We start from the raw sequence: 8,477 nt of genomic DNA on the forward strand, positions 1-8,477 counted from the left end.
CGCAGCCGGATCTGGAGGCCTCATCTGGAGTACTGTGTACAGCTCGTCAAGCCCCATCCAGATGTTCGATTCCTTTTTACAGGCCTCATTGACAGTTTGTCTCCAGGTGTCCAGGTTCATTCCCAGGATAAAGGTGTTCTGTAGGCAGATCAGAGAGAAACAGTGCAGATTCTGCAGGTTTAAATCATAACAGTTTGTGATTCGAGCACTACGAGGCAAGGTGGATGTTGGAGGGTCAAGGTGACCTCAGCCACAAGTAATTCTGCAGGACATGGTGTCTGTTCTGTGGATCTGGTCTTCAGTTGAGAGCAAGGGATAGCACCTTCCAAATCAAGTTGTCAATGGGTCACAAAATATACTCTGAATTTTGATTGCTCTAATGTGTTTATCAGCTAAACTGATATAGATTAAGTTTACTGGTGTTAACTTAACATGTTGATTTTATATGTGTAGTTTATTTATGGTGTAAAATGATTTGCAAAAACTGTAACAATACTTTATGGTATTGAATACACTGCTGTAGTAGGTACACACAGGGGTCTTTCCGGGCTTTGAAAGCATTGCATACAACAGGGCAATGATGGTGTTGTCAAATTGTAATTATGGGTGCTGTGATGTGCTTAAACGTTGCACAGCTTCACTGTTGCTGGTAAACGGGTTGCAGCAAACATTGGGTTTACTTTTTGCAGTGAGGCCAATATCTACTATAACTTTAAAAAGCCACATTCCTTTAGAGCAGAATTTAAAACTGTTTCTTTCCATAGGTTTACATACACAGATTGCATACTGTCGAAAAAACCTCCACCTGCTACACTCCTTAACATCCTGCATGAAACAAATGATCTTAAATTACTATTTCCCTCTTTTATTTTGACTGCACCTGTGCTTTTATGCCTTTTCCTTATATAAACTATTCTTAAATCTCATGCCTGTCTGTCTTAAAGCTTTTTCTTGGACTATTTTGCTTCTCACATATCCCACTCTAATGATCACACCTGACTCACTAATGTACAACAAAGAAACTCTAATGCATGGAATGGTTTCCTTATGCATGCAAGACTAACTCCAATAAACAATGGACTGACCACTAACTTTGGGCTCCTGAATAGAATGCTACTCGCTATAAAGCGCTTCAATACTTCATCTGGGGTAGTAAGCACTATATGAATGCAAATTCAATTCAAATTCAATAACATCTAACAAGAGCAGGCACAAGAACCTAAAGATACCGGTTCTGTAGAAAAGAAGGGCTTGATTCCTCACTGCGATTCACTGTGGAATCTGTCTTGGGAGTCACTGATAGGTATATTTGTTCTTTGCTTCGGTGACTGCATTTTCATAAGGAGGTAATTGAATTTCTTAAAAGAGCAAGGCATACCTTTGCCACTCTCACCACACTGGACCCCCTAAAAATAGCTTTACCACTATTTGACCCCCCCGTCTTTCCATTTGAAACATATACACCTGCCTGGGTACTCTTGAGAGTGCACAATGGAGGCAAGAGAGAAGGGTGGATGCATACAGGGCCGTCTTAGTGGCGGGGCGACCGGTGCAGCCGCACCTGGTGATGACCTCGGGGTGGAGTGAATACTGAGTTTGGAAATAACGTATGTGTTTGAAAGCGCCTGCTGCAGAGTTCCTTGTGTGTCCAGCAGTTTTAGAAAACAATAAAAAAATGTCCAGATGGCGCTGGTGATTAATGTGGAGTTTTGTTTAGTGGTAGTTTTGACTCATCACAAAGTAGCACAGAGGGTTAATATGCTTGCTGCAAAGAATGTGTACCCTGTGGATGACATAATAGTATTTTATGCGGATAGCTCAGTGGGTTACTGTTTTTGTCACAGACATCCCTTTTGTTACTTGCAGTTCATACGTTACACCCTAATACAACACAGTGACCTATGAACTGTCATCATAGAAATGCATGCAAACGACATAGTATAGGTTAGAAAGTTATGTTTTTCCCCAGTCTTTCATTATCCTAATTTTGCTAAAAGGGTTTGTTTGGGTAGAAATGCATTCTTGTTAGTAAAGGCATCCCCACCAGTGTAGTACGTTTTAAATCCTGAGCTTGTGCTTCCAAAACATACAACCTACCAGTATGGCCGAAGTGACTCCTACACCATGTAATCTTCATTGTCCTATCTAACATTTCCTATTAACTGATTTACACACGTATGATTCATTGTTTCTGTGTAATGTGTGTTTGAGATGTAAAGTGCTCAGACACCCTAGACTGGCATGAGTAGCGCTATAAAACAAATGAAATACATGTGAGAGAAGGGGCCATGGAGAGATGGGGCACTGTTGGAGGGTGGTAGGGAATTAATCCGTAGAGACGGAGGTCATGGTGGGGGCGCCAAACATGAAGTTCACCAGGTGCCACCTGCGCTGATGCCGGCCCTGGACACAGGAATGCAGCGTCGTGGAGGAGTTAGAGAGAGACAATAGCTGGGCGCTAACTTCAAAGCATATGTTGCCTAATTTCCTGCTGCAGTCCGTTGATCACTGGCTAAAAGCCATGAGAAGCCAAATAGCCGGGGGCCTCCCCCGTATCCGTCCTTATTAGCTAGAAAAACACTGGTGTGGCGGTCACTTTGCTGCTAAAAGCAAATCGTCTGAGTGTCCCCAAGGAGCAGAGTCATGTTGGTGATTACAAGCAGGGCTCCATGCGTGCCGACAGCCCGGCAGCCCTGCCCAGGCCTACTCCTAGCTTATCATTTTATAAACACACCCAGTGCCCAGAGGGTGCCCAGATCCCGCCACCGCTGCGCGAGTTCCAACGGCCCGTGTTATCACCGCCACTGCTCTCCCACAAAGCGTGGGAACATGGAATGTGACTGTCGATAAAGTCCCTGCGTGGACTCGGTTGCACCCTCGCTTTCTCTGTCCTAGCACCATATCTTATCCCTGTCTTTAACAATTGGGCGCTTTTTTAATAAGTGAGAGCCATCTGGCTCCTGAAAATTGCTACCATTTAACAAAAGATTGACTTTTAGCAGAGTTGTGTGGAGTCGCAGCGCAGGCACCAGCTATGAGACACCCACTGCACGCAGAAGAAGGACACTAGGAGCAGGGCAGGACCCCCCCCTTGTCTAAGAATCTTCATCCTTTCGTTTAAATTCATTGGGGCGCGATGCTATTTGTTTTTTATGGAAGTAAAGGAAGAAATGATATGGCGTTGAGTCTCGAAATCCACCAGCAAAATATTTCAAGTCCTCAGGGGCGGCCATCAAAAAACATCAGCCAGGGGCACATTCCCCCCTGATTGGGCGCTTTGCCAAACTTGGCCATGTTTTCCAGATTGCACGTAGTTGTTTCCCCCAAAAGGTTACACTTTCATATTATCCATCTCGTGAATAAATAACTAGTGCTGATTGCTCTCCATATAGGCTCAGGAACAGGTCTCAAGGACGGGCAGCTTTGAGTTGGTGTAGTAGGCTCAGTGTCTCAGACTCACCAAGCTGGTGTTATCTTGCATACATGAGACCCATCTACATACGAGTCGTCAAGTCCTTTTATTTCACATCGATCATTTTACAGAGTAAACGTTATTTACAACAAAATACTGAATAAGGTAAGTAATAGTGCCCAAAGTGCATGGGCCTCTGCTGGCAGGAAATACTCAGTTGCATGCGCAGTGAAGGTGCATCCACTCACACATCATGCCCTGTCCTGACTGAGTCCGACTGCCTGCTCGGGGGCTCCTCCTACAATGGCATTCCTGTGTGCATCCCCATGCAGATCCTACACCCCACAACACACACACATGTATGTGTGTATATATAAATATGTGTGTGTGTGTATGTATATATACATTATATATATGTATGTGTGTATATATACATATGTGTGTATGTATATATATATATATATATATTACCTACTGGCGGTCGCCAGTAGGTAGTTATAGTTAGGACCACGTTTCCATAGGAAATCCGCAACATTCTATTTTGAATAACTTTGGCGCCGGTCGACGAATCCTCGCGAATTTTTCAAAATAGGTGGGGCGCTACGCTCCGCTCCTACCCTGAAAGTCTCGGGGGGATTCGTCAAGCGGGGGCTGAGATAAAAGGGGGGTCCCAAAACGCGTTTTTCCCATGCATTTTTCCATAGGACCTTTAGACACAGCTACAGCCCGAACGGCTGAACAGAATTACTTGAAATTTGGCAGAGAGGTAGCCATAAGGTCAAGGAAGTGCCTTTTGCAGGTCTGGTGTAAATCTGTTCAGTATTTCCGGAGAAAATAGCATTTAAAAGCATATATATATCTATATGCGCGCAGGGTGCGCGCACCGTGCGAGCACCGTGCGAGCACCCTAACGTGCGCGAGCGTAATTCTGATTGGTGGTTACATGTTAGTCAACGTTCGAATCGGTCGAAATCAGGAAGTGTCGGCCGCCATTTTGTTTGTTTTCAGTGCGAGAGTGAAAAAGGAAGGTGGCGAACGTGAAAAGGGGGCAGGGTAGAGAGTTCCTGACCCCCTAGCCTTTGTCAGGGGGTCCCTGAAGGACCCCGAAGGCAAAAAAAAATATTTATTTTTTTTTAAATCGCGGGGGTGCGCGCACAGTGCGCGCACCCTGAAAAACACACACACAAAAAAACATTTTTTACAAAAAAAAAAAAATAATTCGCAGGGTGAAAACCAAAAAAAAATAATAATAATAATTTTTAATACGTAGTTTATTGTAAAATAAATATATAAAAAAAATAATACATAAATAAATTAGCATTTAAAAAACCGTACAAATTCACTGAAAAAACCATAGGTTTCACACACGTTATAGTTAGGAATTAGCATTTAAAAAACCTTGCAAATTCACTTAAAAAACCATAGGTTTCACACATGTTATAGTTAGCTGGACATTTCACTCATAAAAAACCAATGAAATTCCCCCGTTATAGTTACTGCAGGCAACTATAACTCACGCGACCGCAATCCTCTGCTGATGACGTCAGATATTACATCACTGATGACATATGTGTCTTTCTGAAAAATAAATATTTGTAATATATGTATAGCTAAAGATTAATGGAAGAAGACATGGGTAAATAAGTGTCTAAATACAGTGATGTAATATCTGACGTCATCAGCAGAGGATTGCGGTCGCGTGAGTTATAGTTGCCTGCAGTAACTATAACGGGGGAATTTCATTGGTTTTTTATGAGTGAAATGTCCAGCTAACTATAACATGTGTGAAACCTATGGTTTTTTAAGTGAATATATATATATATATATCATATTAGTATATCACAATGGTGAGATGCTCAAAAGGCTGCGGTTGTTTCTTAATGGCCTGGGTAGTTGGGCGAAAAGGAGGGCCGCACCACGTGGGGTAACAACCTTTACAACGCAGTCATTACATCGCACTACCTTTACAATGCAGCCATTACAACGCAACATTCTTCACATCGCAGGCCATTACAACGCAGCCATTACATTGCATGTCACTACAACGCATGTCATTACAACACATGTCACTTCAACGCATGTCATTACAACGCAATATAAGGTAAGTAATGGGGAATAGTAATTTTTACCCCTACACTATCCAACACTTACTCTACTGTTGCACTCACTGGAGTGGGAATAGTAATTTTCACCCATGCACTATCCAACACTTACCCTGCTGTTGCACTCACTGGAGTGGGAATAGTGATTTTCACCCCTACACTATCCAACACTTACCCTACTGTTGCCCTAAAAGTAATATGCGCTGTAATGGTATGCGTTGTAATGGTATGCATTATAATGGAATGCCTTGTAAATGTAGTTTCTGAAAATGTGATTTGATGGCATGCGATGTAAAATCTTGCTTGTAATGGATGTTACGATGTAAAAACTGTGTTGTAAAGGCATGCGTTGTAAATGTTTGCATTGTAACGTCATACATTCCACCGTATGACATTGATGAGGAGGAGGTTGTAAAAGAGACAGGCAAATCAACATTTAGGGAAGGCAAAGAATTGCCCACAGACTGTTCGATGGTAGCATCAAGAGTCCTTGTGTTGCTGGAATCATCTGGCATTGCTAGCTCACACTCTTCCCCTTGTATCATTCTGAAATGCGATGAGTTGCGAGTGATGGCGTGCCCATTTGGGCAGATGGTAAACATGGTGCCTTTAATATCAGCAACTGCTTAGGGTGGAGGGTCGAAATTTATGTCATTCTTGCGGAGACCTTTAGACTTTTAAAGTACCAGATCTCCTTGCTGGTTTGTGATTTTCGTGACTTATAGAGTCTTCTTCAAGGTGGGCAATGAAGTGCCCACCCAGGCCATTTGCCTTGTGACATAAAGGTGTTATTTTGAGACATTTAAACCCTAGCTTTCTTGTAAAGTCGTTGAACTCTTTTCCAGAGAATGGCAAACCAGTTAGTCTTTATATTGGCAGGAATTTAAAAAACGTGAAAATATCTTGTTCAGTGCAGGAATAGTCAATTCAGCCGATGTGCTGAGTATTGTCATCGTCGCTGGAAATCAGGAGCACTTGACAATGGCTACAAGTAAATGTTGACCAGTCGATACAGGACTGGAAAAGTCAACTGCCACATCGCTCCACCCCCAGGCTGGAATTGTGGGCATTTGAGGCGGTGGCTCAGGAGGGCTGTCTTTACTCAGGGTTTGACACACAAGAAACTTAGGTCCTGATTTAGATCTTGACGGGAGGGATACTCCATCAAAAACTTGACGGATATCCCGTCCGCTGCATTACAAGTGCATTATATCCGTCATGTTTGTGGTGGAGTAGCCCGTCTGCCAAGATCTAAATTGCGCCCTTAGTAACTTTCTTTTTCAGAAGATGCTATGGAAACCAGACCCTCTATATTACAAGTCATTTGGTGGCTACAAACCATCTGTGTCCTTTGTGTGACAGTTCCGTTTCTTGAACTTGAAGCATTCTTGACATGATCAGGTGGGTTTCTTGTAGTATTAGGACTTTTAGGTCAAGCCAACTCCATTCTTACGTTTTTGAAGGCTCTGAGGTCTTGGATGTGCAGTCTTTCAAGCTCCTCCCGTCTCTGCAGTTTGAAGACTCTAGCCACTGCCCACAGGGTGGTGTCCTAACTGGAGGCCTGTAAAAAATCTCTTTTCTGAAAGCCGAAAGTTGTGATGGTCTGATAATGTATCTCAGGTTTCCCTCAATGCTGTGAGTGAGTCTTTGGAGGAAAAGCGATACGTGAAATTAGCAGATTTCTTATCCTCTCCAGGTCTATGGATTAATTTGAATTTGTAACTTTGAAGATGTAGCCCACACCTCTCAATGCAGAGCAATAACCACCTTTGTTTTACCAAAATATGGTAAGGAAGGCTTAATGGTCAGTCATGACTGAAAGATTTTATGTATAGATAAAGATGAGAATGCTCGCAGGCCATAACACACCTGCTTATGACCCCTCTGCTGCTTGAAAGTAGGACATTTATGTCTTGGTGAGACTGCAACTCACATATGCTATTATGTGTATCTGTACTGCAGAGTTTCTGTGTCATTGTGCTAAGATGGTTCCAACCCTACAGGGCTGACCTTAACAGTTAGTTCAGTGGGGGGAGGAGGCATCATATTAGGATGAATTTTCAGCACTTTCAATACAATCACATATTTCATGAAGTGCTGCTTGACACTAGAGGAGTCCAAGCAAAAACAGAGCCCTGCATAATGTCTCAAAGCAATGCAATTATTAAGGTGAAATTTGGTACGTATCTCGAGCAATAACTGGAAACCCCAGTTATTAACAAAGGGGTGGTATGCTCTCTAGGGGTGGTGCCGCCCTCATGGCTATAGATTGTGCTATAATCAGACCGCATGCCATCTGCAGAGAATATGTGTCCAAAGAACTTGAGAGAACGTGTTTGGAGGGTGCATATGTCTTTTTTGAGAGTTAGACTGGCCTCTTATAACACTTGACACGCCTTGATGAGAGGTGCATTGTGTTCCTTGACAGTCTTTCCAAACACAAGTATTTTGACACTATAGCTCAGACAATTTGGGATGCCCTGTATGACTTTACATATTTCCTCTTAGAAGATGTCAGCCGCAGACGGGTCACTAAAAGTCTTTTTTACCTACATAAGACAAACAAGAAGCAAACGTTGTTATATGTATATCGAGATTTTTCTGCCATTTCCAACATTGGTAACCTCTTTTCAGGAAAGATTTGAGAAGGCACATGCATTATTCAGATGAGGTCTAATGTTTTGCATCCCTGAAGCTAGGTGTCTCTCAGTTTGAATAGCTTAATTCGGCTGGTGCACGTCAACGCACAGGCAGATGTTTCCTCTCAACTGTTTTTTAAGTGCATGGACTATGGGCGCTAGTGTGGGGCATTGTACTAGTTCAATGATATCCATTCTATCAAGTTTATTTAAGTCCTCCTCCACTTGTTTTTGAATATTGAATGGAATGAGTTTTGAGTAACTGGCTTGACATCAGTGACAATATGTTCTGAATCTGGCAATCCCTATGTTTGCCTATGCCAC

The sequence above is a fragment of the Triturus cristatus genome, chromosome 7 (genome assembly GCF_964204655.1).
Source record: "Triturus cristatus chromosome 7, aTriCri1.1, whole genome shotgun sequence".
Taxonomy (NCBI): Eukaryota; Metazoa; Chordata; class Amphibia; order Caudata; family Salamandridae; genus Triturus; species Triturus cristatus.